Source organism: Suncus etruscus, chromosome 8 (genome assembly GCF_024139225.1).
Source record: "Suncus etruscus isolate mSunEtr1 chromosome 8, mSunEtr1.pri.cur, whole genome shotgun sequence".
Taxonomy (NCBI): domain Eukaryota; kingdom Metazoa; phylum Chordata; class Mammalia; order Eulipotyphla; family Soricidae; genus Suncus; species Suncus etruscus.
In genome coordinates this window covers 60,760,014-60,780,485 of record NC_064855.1, presented here as the reverse complement: position 1 = coordinate 60,780,485, position 20,472 = coordinate 60,760,014, and the positions used below count along the sequence as shown (strand labels likewise).

The 20,472-nt window shown below is 38.9% G+C and overlaps 1 non-coding gene across 1 annotated transcript; it reads left to right on the top strand.

The window, feature by feature from the left end:
• The first annotated feature begins 9,071 nt into the window (after positions 1-9,071).
• LOC126016954 (U6 spliceosomal RNA) lies at positions 9,072-9,178 on the top strand. The gene has a single exon (XR_007498635.1). It is a non-coding gene; the product is annotated as a U6 spliceosomal RNA (small nuclear RNA).
• Positions 9,179-20,472: the final 11,294 nt, after the last annotated feature.

The window sequence follows — 20,472 nt, the reverse complement described above, 5'->3', positions numbered from 1 at the left end:
GTGGAAGGTTATATGAGTTCAAAAATTTATCCATTTCGTCCAGGTTCTCATATTTAGTGGCATAGAGTTTCTCAAAGTATTCTCTGAATACCCTTTGAATCTCTGCAGTATCTGTAGTGATCTCCCCCTTTTCATTTCTAATACGCGTTATCAAGTTTCTCTCTCTCTCTCTCTTTTGCTTTGTGAGTTTTGCCAATGGTCTATCAATCTTGTTTATTTTTTCCAAGAAACAACTTCTGCTTTCATTGATCTTTCGAATTGTTTTTTGGGTTCCCACTTCGTTGATTTCTGCTCTCAGCTTTGTTATTTCCTTCTGTCTCCCTATTTTGGGGTCCTTTTGTTGAGCACTTTCTAGTTCTATTAGCTGTGTCATTAAGCTACTCAGGTAAGCTCCTTCTTCCTTCCTGATGTGTGCTTGCAAAGCTATAAATTTTCCTCAGTACTGCTTTTGCTGTGTCCCATAAGTTCTGATAGTTTGTGTCTTTATTGTCATTTGTTTCCAGGAACCTTTTGATTTCCTCCTTGATTTCATCTCACACCCACTGGTTATTGAGTATGAGGCTGTTTAACTTCCAGGTATTAATTTTTTTTCTTCTGAGTCCCTTTGTACTTCACATCTAACTTCAGAGCCTTGTGGTCAGCAAAGGTAGCCTGAAAAATGTCTATCTTTTTTATTTTATGGAGGTATGTTTTATGTGCCAGCACGTGCTCTATCCTGGAAAATGACCTATGTACATTGGAAAAGAATGTGTATCCAGGTTTCTGAGGATGGAGTGTCCTATATATATCTGCTAGGCCTCTTTCTTCCATTTCTCTTTTCAGGTCTGGTATATTTTTGTTGGGTTTCCATTTGGTTGACCTTTCAAATGTTGACAAGCCTGTGTTGAGGTCTCCCACAATTATTGTGTTATTATTGATATCCTTCTTCAGATTTGTCAACAATTGTATTAAATACTTTGCTGGTCCCTCATTGTGTGTGTATATGTTTAGGAGAGAAATGTCTTCCTGCTGAACAAATCCCTGATTAGTACATAATATCCATCTTTGTCCCTTACAACTTTTCTGAGTATAAAGTTTGTGTCATCTGATATTAGTATGGCCACCCCTGCTTTTTATAAGGGTGTTGTTTGCTTGAATGATTTTCCTCCAGCCTTTGATTTTGAGTCTATGTTTATTCTGACTATTCAGGTGTGTTTCTTGTAGACAGCAGAAGGTTGGCTTCAGTTTTTGATCCATTTCGCCACTCTGTGCCTCTTAACTGGTGCATTTAGTCCATTGACATTGAGAGAAATAATTGTCATAGATTTATTGCCATCTTTGTGTAGAAGTTTGGTGTGTTTTTTGTTCTGTCTTGTCTTTAGAATAGATCTTTCAGTTTTTCTTTTTTTTTTTTTTTTTTTTTTTTGTGGTTTTTGGGTCACACCCAGCAGTGCTCAGGGGTTATTCCTGGCTCCAGGCTCAGAAATTGCTCCTGGCAGGCACGGGGGACCATATGGGACGCCGGGATTAGAACCGATGACCTCCTGCATGAAAGGCAAACGCTTTACCTCCATGCTATCTCTCCGGCCCCCTCAGTTTTTCTTTTAAGGCTGGTTTTGAGCCTGCAAAGTTTTTGAGCTGTTGTTTATCTGTGAAGCCATGTATACATTCTTCAAACCTGAAAGTGAGTTTTGCTGGGTGCAGTACTCTTGGTGAAGCATTTACTTAATTGAGTTTTGCCACTATATCCCACCACTGCCTGCTGGCCTTGAGTGTTTCTGGTGACAGGTCTGCTGTAAATTTCAAGGATGCTACCTGGAATGTAATTTCCTTTTTCGATCTTGCTGCTTGCAGTATTTTATCTCTATCTGTGGGTTTAATTATGGTGACTAGGATGTGTCTCGGGGTGTTTCTCCTGGGGTCTTTTTTAGCTGGTACTCTTCGGGCATGCAGGATTTGGTCACATGTTTTCTTTAACTCTGGTAGTTTCTCTGTGATGATGTTCTTGACCTTTGATTCTTCCTGGAGATTTTCTTCTTGGGTCTCTGAGACTCCAATGATTCTAAAATTGTTTCTGTTGAGCTTATCAAAGACTTCTATTTTCATCTGCTCATATTCTTTGAGTAACTTTTCCATTGTCTGATCCATTGATTTAAGGCTTTTTTCCAATCTCTTCTGCTGTGTAAAGTTGTTATGCATCTCGTCTTCCAGAGCACTAATTCTATCCTCAGCTGCTTTTAACCTGTTGGAAAGCTCATCCATTATGTTCTTCAATTTGTCTACTGAGTTTTTCAAACTTGTTATTTGACCTGATATTTCAGTTTGGAGTTTTCTGATTTCTATCTTCATATTCTCTTGATTTTTATTAGTGTTCTGATTTATACTTTCTTTGAGTTCTGTGAGCAACCTCCATATTTCTTCTCTAAACTCCATTTCTGAAAGACTGCTTAGGTGGTTGGCTATTGTTGGGTCATCAGAGTTTCCATCTTCATTCTCTATGGCTGAAGTTGGTCTGCATAGTTTCCCCATTGTCACACTTATGCTGTGGGTTTTTATACGTGTTGTGGTGGTACTCATTGGCTAGGTAGAGTGCGCGGCCACGAAGCAGAGTGGCCACACTCCTCTGCTTCTACCCCTTATAGGTGGGCTTAAGGGGGCCAGCAGAGTCAGCTTTATCCACAACTCTGGCCCGGAAACACTCACCTCAGCCAAGGCAAGTCGTCAGGGTATGAATGCCAGAGAAGATCAAAGTTCCCAGGTTGTAGCAAGCCCCGGGAAGCCCCAAAATGTCTGCCAAGCTTAAGGGGCCCAGCAGAGTCTGTCTTATCCACAACTCCCGGAAAGACACACCTCAGCTAAGGCACGCCCTCGAAGGATTAATGCAGGAGAAGATCAAAGTTCCCAGGTTGAAGCAAGCTGGGGGAGGCCCCAAAATGTCTGTGGAGCCTAAGGGGCCCAGCAGTCATCTTTATCCACAACTCCAGCCCCGAAACACTCACCTTAGCTGAGGCAAGCCGTCACGGGATGAATGCCAGAGAAGATCAAAGTTCCCAGGTTGAAGCAAGCCCAGGGAAGCCCCAAAATGTCTGCCGAGCTTAAGGGGCCCAGCAGAGTCTGTCTTATCCACAACTTTGGCCAGAAAGATACACCATAAGAGTACTTTCTAAAACAAAGATTCCCTGAAGTTCTGCTTCAATATACGTATGTGAGTTTGCCAAGGAGAGAAAATGACCTATTAAAAGGCACACTACCTGGAGGAGCTCTGGGATGTTTAGAGTCATTAGAATGTAGCTGAGTAAAGGCAGCTGTGGAAGAATTAGGCTTTATGGAATGAGTGATGGGAAATGAGACTAAAGAAAAAGGTTGGGTACATTTTCTGTAGGTACTCTTATGTCTTTATATTCTTTTTTTTTTTTTTTTTTTTGGTTTTTGGGCCACACCGGCAGTACTCAGGGGTTACTCCTGGATGTCTGCTCAGAAATAGCTCCTGGCAGGCATGGAAGACATATGGGACACCGGGATTCAAACCAACCACCTTTGGTCCTGGATCAGCTGTTTGCAAGGCAAACGCTGCTGTGCTATCTCTCCGGGCCCATGTCAAGTTATATTCTTGAACTTAATTTTTCACTAATGAAAAGGCAATGGAGCTTTTAAATCAGAAAGTGACTAGATCAATTTTGATTTTGCCTGAACAAATTAGTTTCAGGGAGTTATCTCTGCTTACCTAATATTCTCATTCTTTTTGACCAAAGGAGCAATATCATCCTTCATCAAATCATTTATTCATTTTTCTCTATCAAAGGCTTCTTTAACTTTGGGCTAAGCATGTGATTTATCTGTTAGAGCATAAGTCTTAAATGGATGAAGCCTTGGGTTAAATTCCAACTCTACCTGAGAAGCACCATTGCCACAACAAATACTATAATGAGAACCAGCTTCTCTAAGGAATAACTTGGGAATCAAACTAATGAACAAAAACCAAAAAATAATTAGGAGTGCCATTTGAGCAAAATCATGCATTTGGGTTGGTGATTTATTTTCCTGGAAATCACGATTGAATTAAGGATCATGGACAGAAGAGCTGCCAGGATTGAATTTGGCATATGCAAGCAAAATGAGGGAGCAAACTCCCATTCTCATGCTTGACAGGCAGGTACTTTAGACACTGAGTTGTCTCCTGGTCCCTCATATCATTTTCTTCTAAAATAAGTCATTTATCATTTTTAGTATTATCAACTCAAATGAAACAAAGCTAACATATAGCCCTTTAGAGTTTACAAATCATTATGACATACATCTTTAGTTTTTACATTAACCCTGTGCAATAGTATATCTACTTTACTGGTTAAAAATATAAGCAACCTAAGACATCAGGTTCAAGAAATTTTTTATTTATCCAAAGTCACATACTCAGAAAGACCCAGTCAAGGTCGTATAGAATAGAGAGAAGAAATTCCTTAATCCCCTTGTGGAAATTCTACCCTGTAATTTCCCACTTTATTCCTTCAACTTTTTTTGAAATTTTGATAGTTAAAACATTGCCTTGATACTGCAGACAAAAAAATGTAGAACAGGGACACATACAGTCTGACCTTTTGGCACTTCATCACTCACTATAGCAGAGTTCAGAGGAGGTTGTCCCTTGAATCCAGCTCAATGGGCCCATGGACAGAAGTGGTACCTGCTTAGTATCCACCTCTGCAGCATTCTCTTATTCATTCACATGTTGCTTCCCCTAGTTGAGAACAAGCCTGTGGGACATATTGGCTCTTTGCCCTTCCCTAGCTGGCATGGCCAATAAGCTGCCTGGCCTTCACAATATTCTAGGTCAGTGCTCCCCAAAGTGGATGACAGAACCTTCCTAAGTCCCCTACCCCTGAATCATAGTAGAATGATTCAAGGGATGACAGTAGCTTCAGGTGCATTTAGGTGGAGAGCTTTCTGTTCATTCACTTAATGTCTATTTCCAGGAGCATATAATGGTTTACGATGGAAGAAAGCATTGGGAGTTACACCTGGCTGTACTTAGGGTTTACTCCTGTCTCTGTGCTCAGGGATTACTCCTGGCTTTACCATGTACTATCTTTTTATACAGAATGATTTATTTTTCTGAAAGCAGGGCAGGAAGTCAAATAAGTTTGGGAACCTTTGTCCTAGACAGTAGACAAAAAGTCTTTAGAATGCCTGTGTCTTTTGTCCTTTTCTTTTGGATGCCTTTCTCTCTGTCCCTGAACTGGCTACTTCCAAAGCTAATAGACAGCAGGGTAGAGCCACACAAGGGGAGTCAGCTAGTTTAACATCCTCCTCTGAGAGTCCCACCTGAAGGTATTTTGCAAAATGTTCCTTACAAATGTCTCCCAGCAAGTAAGGTCACCAGTTCACTGAGCTGGACCCCAGAGTCTCCATGCCTCTTGTTTCTACATGCCTGTTGTCCTTGACCTTGAGGGAATGAGCGGCTCAGAGGCAGCCATGTCCATTATCCAATAAACAATCCCTTATCACAGACATTTCCTTGCCTCCTTGCAGAGAAAAGGATGACAGAAGTCTTCTGAGTCCAGCCTGTGGGAGGCTGTCTCTCCTGTTACCTGGAAATTATCTAACCCTGATATAGGAATGAGGAATGTCTCTGACTGCAGGCCAGACCTTTCTTTATAGGCCAAACATTGATGACCAACCAAACAGGAATGACTAGTTTGCAGTGGTGATGGGATCTATGTATAACAGATCTGTGGGTGTCCTTGGTTTGGGCGGGGGATTTTAACATGCTTTCTTGCTTTCTAGTTGAGCCACTGACTAATTTTCCAGTAAGTGAAAGCTACCTGAAAGATAGGGGCTGGGAATTTACCTGAGTGATGATTCCAGAAAGTTTCCTGACAGCTGGGAGGAGGGTAACAAAGATATCTGTGGTGTCATTTAGTTCCTTTGTTTAGTTCTGCTGCAAGTTCCCTTCCTCCAGTGATTTTGATAGTAATACTTGTCTGAAGTATCTGAAAAATTCTTCGTCACTGATCCTAATACCTGAGTCCAAGTGATGAATATGAGCAGGGGGGAAGGGAGCTACCCTCAACAGAAAAATATATGATGCTTAATACAAGGGATGAACTGAGACAGAAAGTGCAGGACATCAGCAGGAACTGAACTCTAAAGAGGTGGACCTCCATACCAGGGGCAGAGAGAGGGATGGAAGAAAGAAAGCTTGTGTGTGTTCTGTCTTTTTCCCTACAGAAAAAGCAAATGACTGTTTTTGATAACTGTAAGTAAAATAGACTTCCGTGAAAATTTCAAAAAACATCAAAGGCACTCCAGGGAGAACTAGTCAAAATTATTATATGTGGCATTTTGAAATGTCAACTTTTCCCTTAGTACTTCAATACTTGAGTAAAATTTTCATATTATTTTGGAATATTTAAAGTTTTATATTTTACGATTAGAAATAACTTGGTAATGAACATCTTTGTCTCCAAATATATGCCTAGATTTTTTTTATAGTGTGATTTTCTGTAACAAAAATATCAAAACTGCTAAAGAGGACTTGAGAATGGCTGTCTTTCAACAGGTTGGGTCGAAGAGATATAGCTCAGAGAGGATGGAATATAAGACTTTATAGAAATAAAGCTCTTTTGTGTACTTTGTTCTTGTATGATCATTCTATTGCAGTTTCAGAGTATGACCTTGTGGTGGGAGGAACCATATAAAAATTCATACGATTACATTTTTATCTATTTTGCTTAATTTCATTTAAAAACTTGGCCAGAGCGTTCACTATTCAGAAGAATATTCTGTTTATTGATAAATTGAACTTATAGTCCTACCTTTTTCCATATAGCATTGGGTGAAATACTACAATTAACATTCCCCATGCTTCTTTGTCAATAGATTTCAGAATATTAACTAGAGTAATACTTATGGCAAATTGGGGTTTTGAACTAAATTAAGGAGAAGAGAAAATGGAAAGAAGACAATGAGTATTCATTTTATATTAACATAAGGTTCACTTTCCATTTGCTTACCTCCTGGTTCAGCTTCCTTTCCCACTTCAACCCTGAAGACCAGCAGATTAGTGTAGAGTTTCAAATGAACCACACAACTCAAATGCATTCATAAGGTTACAACCATCCAGCATTTTCTCTAGAACCCTTTGTCCACCATCAAACAAGGACCACACCCCACTTCTAACAACCATATTTTATGATTTCAACTATTCTAAGTACCTCATGCAAATGGAATTTTATTTATTTATTATTTTGTTTGGGGGACACACCTGATGGCTCTCAGGGGTTACTCCTGGCTCTGTGTTCAGAAATTACTCCTGGCAGGCTCAGGGGACCATATGGATTCCTGGAGATCGAACCTGGGACAAGGCCCTCACTGCTGTGCTGCTTGGCCCAACAAATGGAATATTATAGTATGTGTTCTTTTGTGACTGGTTGATGGCAGCATGTCTTCAAATTCATTCATGCTATAGAATAAGTCAGAATTTTCTTCCTCTTGAAAATTAAACAATATTCCACCACTTGCTTTATCATCCATCAATGGCTATCATGTTTTCTTCCACGTTTTAGCTGTTGTGGTTAATGTGGCTATTAAAATGATCTACAAATATCTAAGACCCTGCTTGCAGGCTATCTATGAGCTGAAAACATAGCACAGTTTCTGGTAAGTTATGAAAATCACTATTGGCCACATTTGTCTTAGCACATCTATTTATGGGGTAATCTATTGTTGGTTTAAATCACTTTGTTTTATTACTGAAGGACATTTCTGTTTTTGAGAGGTGCCAATACCTTGTGCTGCATTTCTAAATTAAAGGAAAACTGTCAAGATGTAGGTTCCTAGTATGTGAAGTAATGTGATGATTGAATTAAATAATTACACTAAATGTGTATATGAATCAGCCTCTTTATTTTCTCCTGAATGAACCACTTCCCTATGCACTTGAGGATACCAGACACTTTTCAATGGTTTTGCATCTAAGAGGCTAAAATTAAGTTAATATCTTTAGAACAGTAATTTTCAAATGAAGTGAATTGTGCTCATTAGCATGTTCTATTTAAGGATAAGGAATATATGGTTTCACTTTTAAAAGGTTTTTTAGAATTACTCAGGAGAAAAATTGTAATTGAGATTCAGGGCACCCCAGGGTGGACTTCCATCCTTGTTTTTTTTTTTTAAGAGTAACTCTTAAAGTGCCAAGCCTCAGTAGTCTAATACTTAGATTACTTCATAAGGTTAAGAAGACACATTAAGATAGTGTGTATGAGTGCCCGTCACTGAATATATTTTCAAGTAATGTGTATTTCTGTCTACCTCTTTAGGGTCATTTCTGAATGTGCCACCTATTTGTTGAGTAACACCTATGTGCCAGTAGGCACTTTCGTAGACTCTTGGCTACAAGGATGCAGCAGAAAGTTAGTCCCAATTTCAGAGGATTTTTAAACTAGTGACAAAGTCAAGCCATGGCTGAGTGAACTAGAAAATATGATAGATGCAAGCATAATATCATTCAGAGCCCATATTTCCCAGCAAAAGAAATAAGAATGACCTTCATAGAAGTGTCACTTGACCTGGTTCTAAAAGAGTAAGAGCAAGATCACCAATCAGGTGAGAGGAGCACCAGGAAGTGAAAGCAAGAAGAGAAAGAGCAAGAACAAGAAGTACTCAAAATTGATGAGCTTTTCTCTCTCTTCTAGACTGTCTCAGTGTCCTGATAGCCTCTCTTAACTGACTGGGCACTGGAATCAAGAGGGAATTTAAGTATTACTAATGGCAATGGCAAATTAGCATTTGGAGTTGCATGACAGTCCAGACTTAGAAAACTACCTGGAAAACAATCAGCATGTGTGTGTGTGTGTGTGTGTGTGTGTGTGTGTGTGTGTTTAACCACTCTGTTACATTTTCACAGGAAGAACTGAGTCATTCATAGTGGTTACGTCTTACTGTAAATATGTCCCACCTGTCATGATTAGTCATAAAATATTTTTCTTTTTACAACCAGATCATTGATCCTTATTTCTAAAACTTATGTTTAGATGCTAGAGGATTGATCCTCCTAGTAACAAGTGATTAATAATTCTTTAAAATTTACAGGAATAGTGCTTGTTTCGGCAGCACATATACTAAAATTGGAACAATACAGAGAAGATTAGTATGGCCCCTGCGCAAGGATGACACGCAAATTTGTGAAGTGTTCCATATTAAAAAAAAAAGATTTATAGGAATAACTTAGCTAGTGGGCCAAAGAGTATGTTCCTCCATATCCATAAAATAAAGAAAATTTCAAAGCATGAGTCAGTTTATCATTAAAAGTGACTATTCTGAGATATAGTTCTTTCATCCCCACACTCTATCATAAACCATGGGCATCTGCCAGATACTACAGTTAAGAATGTTTAGAAACAAGCAGAGGAACAAAAACATGGTCAAAATTGAGTTAGCAGAAACCAAAAAGAAGAAATTTTGAAAGAAAAAAAATGCACATTCAAACTTTTCTGTGTATTTTAAGAGAAATTTCAGTTTAGTTGTAACAGAAATGACTCATCCAGTACAGAGAAGCACCAAGAGGAATGAGGCAGAAGAGAGGAACAAAAACAAGATTCTGTTTTATATAATTCTCATTTTCATGCAAAGAGCTATTCAAACAGCTCATGAAATTAGCTAGCAATTTAACTACATCACAATTTAGAGTGTCAAGCAGAGTGCGTAAAATTTTTCTAGATAATGATTATGGCAGCTGGTCAATAAAAAAGATTGTCATAGGGTATATATCCTATCATTGAGCATACCAGAGCAGTGCCAAAGCTTTTCGAAGAGACAGAGAAAAATGATGTATGTGCATTTTTGGCTGCACAGACCTACGCAAATGACCAGAGTGTGGAATTACCAGCATTTGGCCACAAAATTGTGTCGGTTTTGGTTTTGGTTTTGGTTTTTTGGTTTTTTTGGTGGGGGAAATTTTTGGAGGCCACACTCAGTAGTTCTCAGGGTTTATATCTGTTTTGGTACTCAGGGATCACTCTGAAAAGAATTTTTGTTCAGCCATGTCAAAACAAGCACCTTACCCACTGCACTATCTCTGGTACATCATCTAAAATCTTTTAAAACTACTAAGATATGGTATCATGTTCTGATCTAATTCCTTTTGGACTTTACTGGGAGTGTCTGAAAAGTTTTTCAACTCCTTAGGATATTACCTACGTAGTTGAAAAAAATTTCAGACACTCATAGTTTTACACCAAATATAACCACTGCAACTTGTATAGAAAGATGCTAGGAAGCAAAACAACTAGGCCTATGATATTACATAGGCACAAGGAACCTGTCAGTCAAGTCTGTGAATGATGCTCCCTAGTGTGCACCCAGCCATGCATTCTGGTGCTGGCTATAAAGATTGTTATACTCCATTAATTTTTTTTTCTTTTTCTTTACTTTCTTGTTTTACTCCTGGAAGAAACCATATAGAATGCAGGGATTGAAACCAGGTTGGCTACATGCAAGGCAAATGCCCTATCTGTACTATCACTCTGGCCCCACCATCTTTTTTACTGAGGATGCAAGTCTTATTTGTAGCTATGTCCCCTTTTATTACAGCTATTTTCTCTTACTCTCTCTCTCTTTGCATCTCTCTCTCTCTTTTTTTGGGGGGGGGTCACACCCGGCAGCGCTCAGGGGTTACTCCTGGCTCTATGCTCAGAAATCGCTCCTGGCAGACTTGGGGGACCATATGGGATGCTGGGATTTGAACCACCGTCCTTTTGCATACAAAGCAAATGCCCTACCTCCATGCTATCTCTCCGGCCCCTACAGCTATTTTCTTAACCATATCGGTCTCCCCATTACAAAATTTTAAATTCCAGAAAGGGATATTTACTATACTAGCTCATCTCTTTTAGACTGATATTAAAAAAATCATTTCTACTGAACATATGGATGATGTACTGCAAAGCCAAGTTATCCCAGACCATTATGAGTAAGAGAACACACAAACCCAGTCTTTAAGGGACGAAATCCACTGGGTTTTTTTTTTTGTTTTGTTTTAATTTTTATTGAAACCATTGTGATTTACAAAATTCTCCATAGTTGGGTTTCAGACATAAAATGTTTCAGAGCCAATCTCACCATCAAAGTCGACCTCCCTCCACCAATGTTACCAGATGCATCCCATGCCACCAGCCCCTTACCTCAAGCCTGCCAGCATAACAAGACCATTTTAAATTTTGAATGTTCAAGTTTGGGTTTGTAATTACCTTGTTGTTAACTATGGCTTGGATATTTAGTTCTGTTCTTTCTTAACACCACCAAATGCACTTGAGACCTCTTGACCCTGTCCTTCATCCTTCATATTTGTGTTTCTTTTCTTCCATTGAGTTTATTTACTTTTCTCATTATATTAGCCTAAAGTGTTTTAAACAACTTCCATTTAAATCATTGCTTTTCTTCATGAAGTTATTCAAAATACCACATATAAGTGATATCATTCTGTATTTAACCTTCTCCTGGTTTACTTCATATAACCTAATGTTAAAAATGTTTGTTTTTGTTTTTATTTTATTTTTTTTGGCCACAGCCAAAAAAGCTCAGGGGTTACTCCTGGCTCTGCACTCAGAAATTGCTCCTGGCTGAGGGGAATATATTGGTTGCTGAGGATCAAACCCGTGTCCATTCTGGGTCAGCCATGTGCAAGGCAAATAAATTACTGCTGTGCTACCACTCCAGTCCCTTAACATGATATCTTCCAGTTCCATCTATGTTGCAGCAAATTGCACAATAGCATCATTCCTTAGAGCTATGTAGTATTCCATTATGTATATGTACTACATCGTCATGATCCACTCGTCTGTAGAAGGACATCTAGGTTGATCTCATCTCTTAGCTATTGTACTGAGAGCTGCAATGAATGCAGTGGTGTGCATGCATCCTTTTGGGTCAGTGTTTTTCTGTTCTGGAGATGGATACCCAAAGAGGGATTGTTAGATTCCACCCTGCTTTTACCTAAAACAAAGGCATTTCCCAGCTTCCGATTTCCTTTTTACACATCTCTTTGACATGTAAAAATTCACCTAGATTTGAATAACTTTTGTTTCTCCCTCAACCCTACCACACCTGGTTAGGAATTGAACTGGTCAATAAAGAGAGGTTTTTGTGGGTGGGACTGAGATGCCATGAGGCAAGAAGCCACTCAAGTTCATAATTTACACCCTTATGCCTGGTTTGGGGTTGTTAATTCTTCACTGCTACACTACTTCAGACTCGCTCACTTGTGGCTGGAAATGTGGTGAGTGAATTTGTTTATACCTGGAGCCCAGAACTGGAACTTGAAAACAAAGACCTCAGTTCTGGTGAGTTGCATGAACCTCTGGTGGATAATCACCATGACAACCCCCTGTGCTGTGCCCTTCACTGGAACATCAGTACATCTAGCCCCTCCTTCTGAATGGCTTCATGCTGCTCTGGCCCATCATTCTTAATTTTTCTGGACTGTATACCAGGCTTTGTAAAAAAAATTCTCCTGCACACATTCCCCAAGAGGGTAGAGGTGCCTACCCAATAGTGATAAGTTCTGGATCTAAAGGTCTTCCCAGGGCTGATAATTTAATATTAACTACTAGTACTAAACCAGAGATACCCCCATCTTACAAGAATGATGAGCCAGCTACTGCCTCTTCAGACTCAGAGTCTGAAAATGGCTCAACCAGCAATACCCCTGCAACCCCAAGACTGGAGCAGGTGGGCAAATTGGTGCTGGCAATCTAAGTTTTGGGCATTGTCAAATGCTTCAATGTCCAGGTGGTTATAGATTATCTAACAGAAATGACACCAAAAAAGATGTCTTTGTTCACTGGATAGCTACTAAGAGAAACAATCCCAGAATTACTAAACAATTCTGTATAGCATTGGAGATGAGGAGATTGTGGAGTTTGATATCTTGAAAGGAGAGAGGGGTACAGATGCTGTTAATATATTAAGACCTGATGAGGTGCCAGTGAAAGGTAGCCGCTATGCTCTCAATTGACAAAGTTTCTACATATTCATCCCCCAGTCATGCTCAGCTGCCTCACCACTCATGGTGGCAGAGGCCCTCTCAGGCAGGACAGAACCAGGCAGTGAAGGAGAGAGAGCTGAAGACTCTGGGCAAACATCCCAGGTGCCAATACCCACTGCTTTTTTCTACCAGAGGCACTTTGTGCGAGGACCTAGGCCACCCCCACAGCCTAAAGCTGCTTATTGAGGTCACTAATGGGATAGAAGTCATAGAAAAAGTTCCATTGGAGTGGGAACAACAGCAGGGAGATGAGTAGATCTCCCCACTCAGATTCTGACCCAGGTATGGAAGGCCTTTCCGTTTCAAGCGAATCTCAGCAGCCTACCACAGAAGATAAGAAATGAAGAAACCACATCCAGCCAATGCCCAACTGAAGCTACTTTCAGAACCCATTGCATTTGGGTTACCTCCAAAAATTAACTTTCCTTTAGGTTACTTTCATGATCCTATTTGCATCAGTCACTATATTGCTGGTTAAACTGTGTTTTACCTGTATAGAAAATCTTTTATTTTATGCTCCAATGCAAACAGATAATCCAACTTTGATGGCTTAATATTAATTTGCATCATTCTGGGGAAATGCATAATGTTGTTAGATATTTTTAAATGTTGTTATATTTTTAATGGTTCTTGGCTATCCTATTGAATGTTTCACATTTGCTGTGATGCTTAAATGTGTATATCATTTAGCAACTTATTCTTCAATTAAGTTTGCCTGCAACAAATGTTCTAGTGTTTTTGTCCACTGAAGTCTATGAAAAAAGAACTTGGTTACTGTAGACTCTTATTGCAGTGCTCATTACAAGAATGTTTTTAAAAACTATATATTCCACAATACTGACAACTAAGTAGAACAACAATTTAGATCGGAAAGAAGCATAGAAGCCAATTAAGCTCAATAAACAAAAACGATAACACAGAAGGCCCAAGGACAATAAAAAGTTCAGTAAATCTTCAGACTTATGACTTTAATGACCCCATTGTGTGAGATAACATTCTTCACAAATTTTCTTTTATGGTATTTTTGGATCATTTAATTAGATATTTTTTGTAACAAGACATATACAATCAATTCTTTTCTTTTCTTTTTCTATGCACAGCCATTTCATTTATTGATTGAGAATAATGTAAAATAATAGTAACAGCAAAGAAAAAATACCATTTTTTCTTCTTTATTTGAATATCTTGATTACATAAATGATTGTGATTAGGTTTTAGTCATGTAAAGAATACCCCCCTTCACCAGTGCAACATTCCCAACACCAATGTCCCAAATCTCCCTCCATCCCACCCCGCCCCCCCCACCTGTACTCCAGACAGGCTTTCCAGATCCCTCATTCATTCACTTGATTATGGTAGTTTTCTGTGTAGTTATTTCTATAGCTATACTCACCACTCTTTGTGGTGAGCTTCATGAAGTGAGCTGGTGTTCCAGCCCCCCTCTCATTATCTCTGAGGATTGTTACAAAAATGACTTTTATATTTTTTAAAACCCATAGATGAGTGAGACTGTTCTGCATCTCTCTCTCCTTCTGACTTATTTCACTCAGCATGATAGATTCCATTTACATCCATGTATAGGAAAATTTCATGACTTCATCTCTCCTGATGGCTGCATACTATTCCATTGTGTATAAGTACCACAGTTTCTTTAGCCATTCTTTAGTCTGTTGAAGGGCATCTTGGTTGTTTCCAGAGCCTGGCTATATTGAATAGTGCTCCAATAAATATAGGTGTGAGGAAGATTTTTATATTGTATTCTAGTGCTCTTAGGGTATATCCCTAGGAGTGGAATAGTTGGGTTGAATGGGAGCTCAATTTCCAGATTTTAAAGGAACCTCCATATGGCTTTCCATATGGACTGTACTAGGCGGCATTCCCACCAGCAGTGGATAAGAGTTCCTTTCTCTCCACATCCTAGCCAGCACTGATTGTTCTTATTCTTTGTGATGTGCACCAATCTCTGCGGTGTGAGGTGGTATCTCATCCTTGTTTTGATTTTATCTCCCTGATGATTGGTGACGAGGAGCATTTTTTTATGTGCATTTTGGCCATTTGTATTTCTTTTTTATCTAAGTGTCTGTTCATTTCTTCTCCCCATTTTTTGATGGGATTAGATGTTTTTTTCTTGTAAAGTTCTGTCAGTGCCCTATATATTTTGGATATTAGCCCCTTATCTGAAGGGTGTTGGGTGAATAGTTTCTCCCACTCAGTGGGTGACTCTTGTATCCTGGGCACTATTTCTTTTGAGGTGCAGAAGCTTCTCAGTTTAATGTATTCCCATCTGTTAATCTCTGCTTTCACTTGTTTGGAAAGTGCTGTTTCCTCCTTGAAGATGCCTTTAGTCTCAATGTCATGGAATGTTTTACGAACGTGTTGTTCTATATACGTTATGGTATCTGGTCTGATATCAAGGTCTTTAATCCATTTGGATTTTACGTTCATACTTCATGTTAACTGGGGGTCTATGTTCGCTTTTTTGCAAGTGGCTAACCAGTTCTGCCAGCACCACTTGTTAAAGAGATTTTCCCTGCTCCATTTAGGATTTCTTGCACCTTTGTCAAAAATTAGGTAATTGTATGCCTGGGGAATGTTCTCTGAGAATTCAAGCCTATTCCACTGATCTGAGGGTCTGTCTTTATTCCAATACCATGCTGTTTTGATAACTATTGCTTTGTAGTACAGTTTAAAGTTGGGGAGTATGCCTCCCATTTTCCTTTTCCCTAGGAGTGCTTTAGCTATTCGAGGGTGTTTGTTGTTCCAGATAAACTTCATAAGTGTTTGATCCACTTCTTTGAAGAATGTCATGGGTATTTTTAAGGGGATTTCATTAAATCTGTATAATGCTTTGGGGAGTATTGCCATTTTAATGATGTTAATCCTGCCAATCCATGAGCAGGGTATGTGTTTCCATTTCCGTGTGTCCTCTCTTATTTCTTAGAGCAGGGCTTTATAGTTTTCTTTGTATAGGTCCTTCACGTCTTTGGTCAAGTTGACTCCAAGATATGTGAGTTTGTGTGGCACTATTGTGAATGGGATTGCCTTCTTGACTTCCATTTCTTCCCTGTCATTATTGGTGTATAAAAAGGCCATTGATTCCTGTAGGTTGATTTTGTAGCCTGCCACCTTGCTATATGAATCTATTGTTTCTAGAAGCTTTTTGGTAGAGTCTTTAGGGTTTTCTAAGTAGAGTATCATGTCATCTGCAAACAACGAGAGCTTGACTTCTTCCTTTTCTATCTGGATTCCCTTGATATCTTTTTATTGCCTGATTGCTATAGCAAGAACTTCCAGTACTATGTTGAAGAGGAGTGGTGAGAGTGGACAGCCTTGTCTTGTACCAGAATTTAGAGGAAAGGCTTTTAGTTTTTCTCCATTGAGGATAATATTTGCCATTAGCTTGTGGTAGATGGCTTCAACTAGATTGAGAAAGGTTCCTTCCATGCCCATCTTGCTGAGAGTTTTGATCAAGAATGGGTGTTGACAAAAAAGGAAAACAAGCAGTGCTGGCGGGGATGTGGAGAGAAAGGAACTCTTTTTCACTGCTGGTGGGAATGCCGTCTAGTACAACCTTTATGGAAAGCAATATGGAGATTCCTTCACAAACTGGAAATTGAGCTTCCATACGATCCAGCTATACCACTCCTAGGAATATACCTGAAGAACAAAAAATACAATACAAAAATCCCTTCTTTACTCCTATGTTCATTGCAGCACTATTTACAATAGCCAGACTCTGGAAACAACCAAGATGCCCTTCAACAGATGAGTGGCTAAAGAAACTGTGGTACATATACACAATGAAATACTATGTAGCCATCAGGAGAGATGAAGTCATGAAATTTTCCTATACGTGGATGTACATGGAATCTATTATGCTGAGTGAAGTAAGTCAGAGGGAGAGAGAAAGATGCAGAATGGTTTCACTCATCTATGGGCTTTAGGGAAAATGAAAGACATTAAAAATAAAAAATAAAAATAAATAAATAAAAGAATGGGTGTTGGACCTTATCAAATGCTTTCTCTGCATCTATTGATATGATCATGTGATTTTTATTTTTCTTGTTGTTGATGTTGTGCATGATGTTAATAGATTTACGGATGTTAAGCCATCCTTGCATTCCTGGGATGAAACCTACTTGGTCATAGTGTATGATCTTCTTGATGATGCATTGGATCCTATTTGCCAGGATTTTGTTGAAGATCTTTGCATCAGCATTCATCAGGGATATTGGTCTGTAATTTTTTTTTTTGGCAGCGTCTCTGTCTGGTTTTGGTATCAAGGTGATGTTGGCTTCATAATAGCTGTTTGGGAGTATTCCTGTTTTGTTTGTTTGTTTTTTTCAATTTCATGGAAGAGCCTGGCTAGGATTGGTAGTAGCTCCTCTTGAAAGATTTGAAAAAATTCATTAGGAAAACCATCTGAGCCTGGGCTTTTCATTTTGGGCAGGTGTTTGATTACAGTTTCAATTTCCTCAGTAGTGATGGGGGTGTTTAGATATGCTACATCCTCCTTACTTAAATGTGGAAGGTTATAAGTGTCCAAGAATTTTTTCATTTCTTCTAGGTTCTCATGTTTTGTAGCATAAAGTTTCTCAAAGTTGTCTCTGATTACTCTTTGGATGTCTGGAATTTCTGTCGTGATCTCCCCCTTTTCACTCTAATACGGGTTATCAGATTTCTCTCACTTTCTTTGTGAGTTTTGCCAATGGTCTATCAATCTTGTTTATTTTTTCAAAAAACCAGCTTCTGTTTCTGTTGATCTTTTGGATTGCTTTTTGGTTTTCCACTTCATTGAGTTCTGCTTTCAGCTTTGTTACTTCCTTCTGTTTTCCAATTTTTGGTTCCCTTTGTTGGTCACTCTTTAACTTTTTGAGCTGCATCATTTAGTTATTCAGGTATGCCTCTTCTTCCTTCCTGATATGTGCTTGTATAGCTATAAATTTTCCTCTCAGGACTACTTTTGCTGTGTCCCATAGATTCTGGCAGTTTGTGTCTTTATTATCATTTGTTTCCAGGAAAGTTTTGATTTCCTTTTTGATTTCATCTCGGACCCACTGGTTGTTCAGTAGCAGGGTGTTTAATTTCCAATTGTTAAAGTTTTTCTTCTGTGTGGCTTTGTAGTTCACATCTAATTTCAGAGCCTTGTGCTCAGCAAAGGTAGCCTGCAAGATTTTTATCCTCTTGATTTTATGGAGGTGTGTTTTATGTATCAGCATGTAATCTATCCTGGAGAATGACCCATATACATTGAAAAACAATGTGGATCCAGGTTTTTTGGGATGGAGTGTCCTGTATATATCTACTAGTCCTCTTTCTTCTATAACTCTTTTCAGGGCTAGTATGTTTTTGTTGGGTTTCAGTCTGGTTGACCTATCAAGTGTTGATCAGGCCGTGTTAAAGTCTCCCACAATTATTGTGTTATTGATTTCTTCTTTCAGATTTGTCAGTAATTGCATTAGATAATTTTCTGGTCTCTCATTGGGTGCATATATGTTTAATAGTCTGATTTTTCCTGTTGCACATATCCCTTGTTTAGTACATAGTGTCTATCTTTGTCCCTTACCACTTTTCTGAGTATAAATTTGGTGTCATCAGATATTAATATGGCCACCCCAGCTTTTGAGGGTGTTGTTTGCTTGGATGATTTTCCTCCAGCCTTTGATTTTGAGTCTATGTTTGTTCTGACTATTCAGATGTGTTTCTTGTAGGCAGCAGAAGGTTGGATTCATCTTTTTGACCCATTTTGCCACTCTGTGTTTTTTAATTGGTGAATTTAGTCCATTGACATTGAGGGAGATGATTGTCATAGGATTTAATGTCATCTTTGTAGATAAGTTTGCTGTGTTTGTTGATCTCTCTTGTCTTAGAGTAGACCTGTCAGTTTTTCCTTTAAGGCTGGTTTATCATCTGTGAAGTTTCTGAGCTGTTGTTTATCCACGAAGCTATGTATTCTTTCTTCAAACCTGAACGTGAGTTGGGCTGGGTGCAGTATTTTCAGTGAGGCATTCATTTCATTCAGTCTTGTCACAATATCCCACCACTGTCTTCTGGCCTTGAGAGTTTCTTGTGACATGTCTGCTGTAAGTCTTAAGGAAGTCATTTGAATGTAATTTCCCTTTTTGATCTTACTGCTTTCAGTATTCTATCTCTATCTATGGGATTTGTCATTTTAACGAGGATATGTCTTGAGGTGTTTTTCTTTGGGTCTCTTTTAGCTGGTATTCTTCGGGCATGCAGAATTTGATTGCATGTAGTCTTTAACTCTGGGAGTATCTTTTAATGATGTCTTTGACAGTTGTTTCTTCTTGGAGATCTCCTTCCTAGCTTTCTGGGACTCCAATGATTCTTATGTTGTTTCTGTTGAGTTTATCAAAGACTTCTATTTTCATCTGTTTGCATGCCTTGAGTACTTTTTCCATTGCCTGCTTGTTTGTCTTAAGGTTCTTTTCCAATTTATTCTGTTGTGTTAAGTTTTTCTGCATCACATTTTTCAGTACTCCGATTCTCTCCTCAGCTGCTGATATCCTGTTGGCGAGGCTATCCATTGAGGTTTTCAGTTGAGCAACAGTGTTTTTCAGATCTGTTATTTCAGTTTGGAGTTTTCTGATTTCTGTCTTTGTGTTCTCTTCAGATAAATCTATGTTCTTTTTTAGTTCTACGAACATATTCCACATTTCTATTCTAAACTCCTTATCTGAAAGGTTAATCAGGTGGTTGGAATTTATTAGGTCATCCGAGCTTTTGTCTTCATTCTCTGTGGATGGTGCTTGCCTGCGAGGTTTCCCCATTTTCACGCTTGTATTGTGGTTTTTCCTGCATGTTTTGGTGAGGTTCATTGACTAGTTGACAGTCCTCAGAGTGAATAAAGGCGCAGCAGGGCAGAGCGTTCCCGCAGCTCCAGAATGTACTCACTCAGCAGCTTCAAAATGCAGATTTTTGGGGGTGGGCTCCCTAGGCCTCTGAGGAAACCTTCAGGGATTCAGAAGCACAGTTTCAGGCAGACAGAGATAGAAGTTTCCCCTGAAGTCCTCAGAATGAACAAAGGCACAGCAGGGCAGAGTGATCCTGCAGCCCCAAAATGCGGTTTTTTAAAAATACCATTTTTAAGTCCACTGAAGTAAATTGGAAGTAAGGAAACATATTTATTTAAACATGATTGTTTCCAAATGGAATATTTTCTAGAGATTTTTAAGCATTATTTATATGTTAAGAAACACTTATAATTTCTTCAATATATCCTCAAAGTTGATGTGCTAAAAGGACAACTGAGGCCAATTTAGCTCCACAGGGATATAAAAAGTACACCGCAGTAAAAGCTGCGTATTTCTTTTATATATATAAAATTTAAACACCTTCATTACTTACATGATTGTGTTTGAGTTTCAGTCATGTAAAGAACACCGCCATCACCAGTGTAACATTCCCATCACCAATGTCCCAAATTTTCCTCC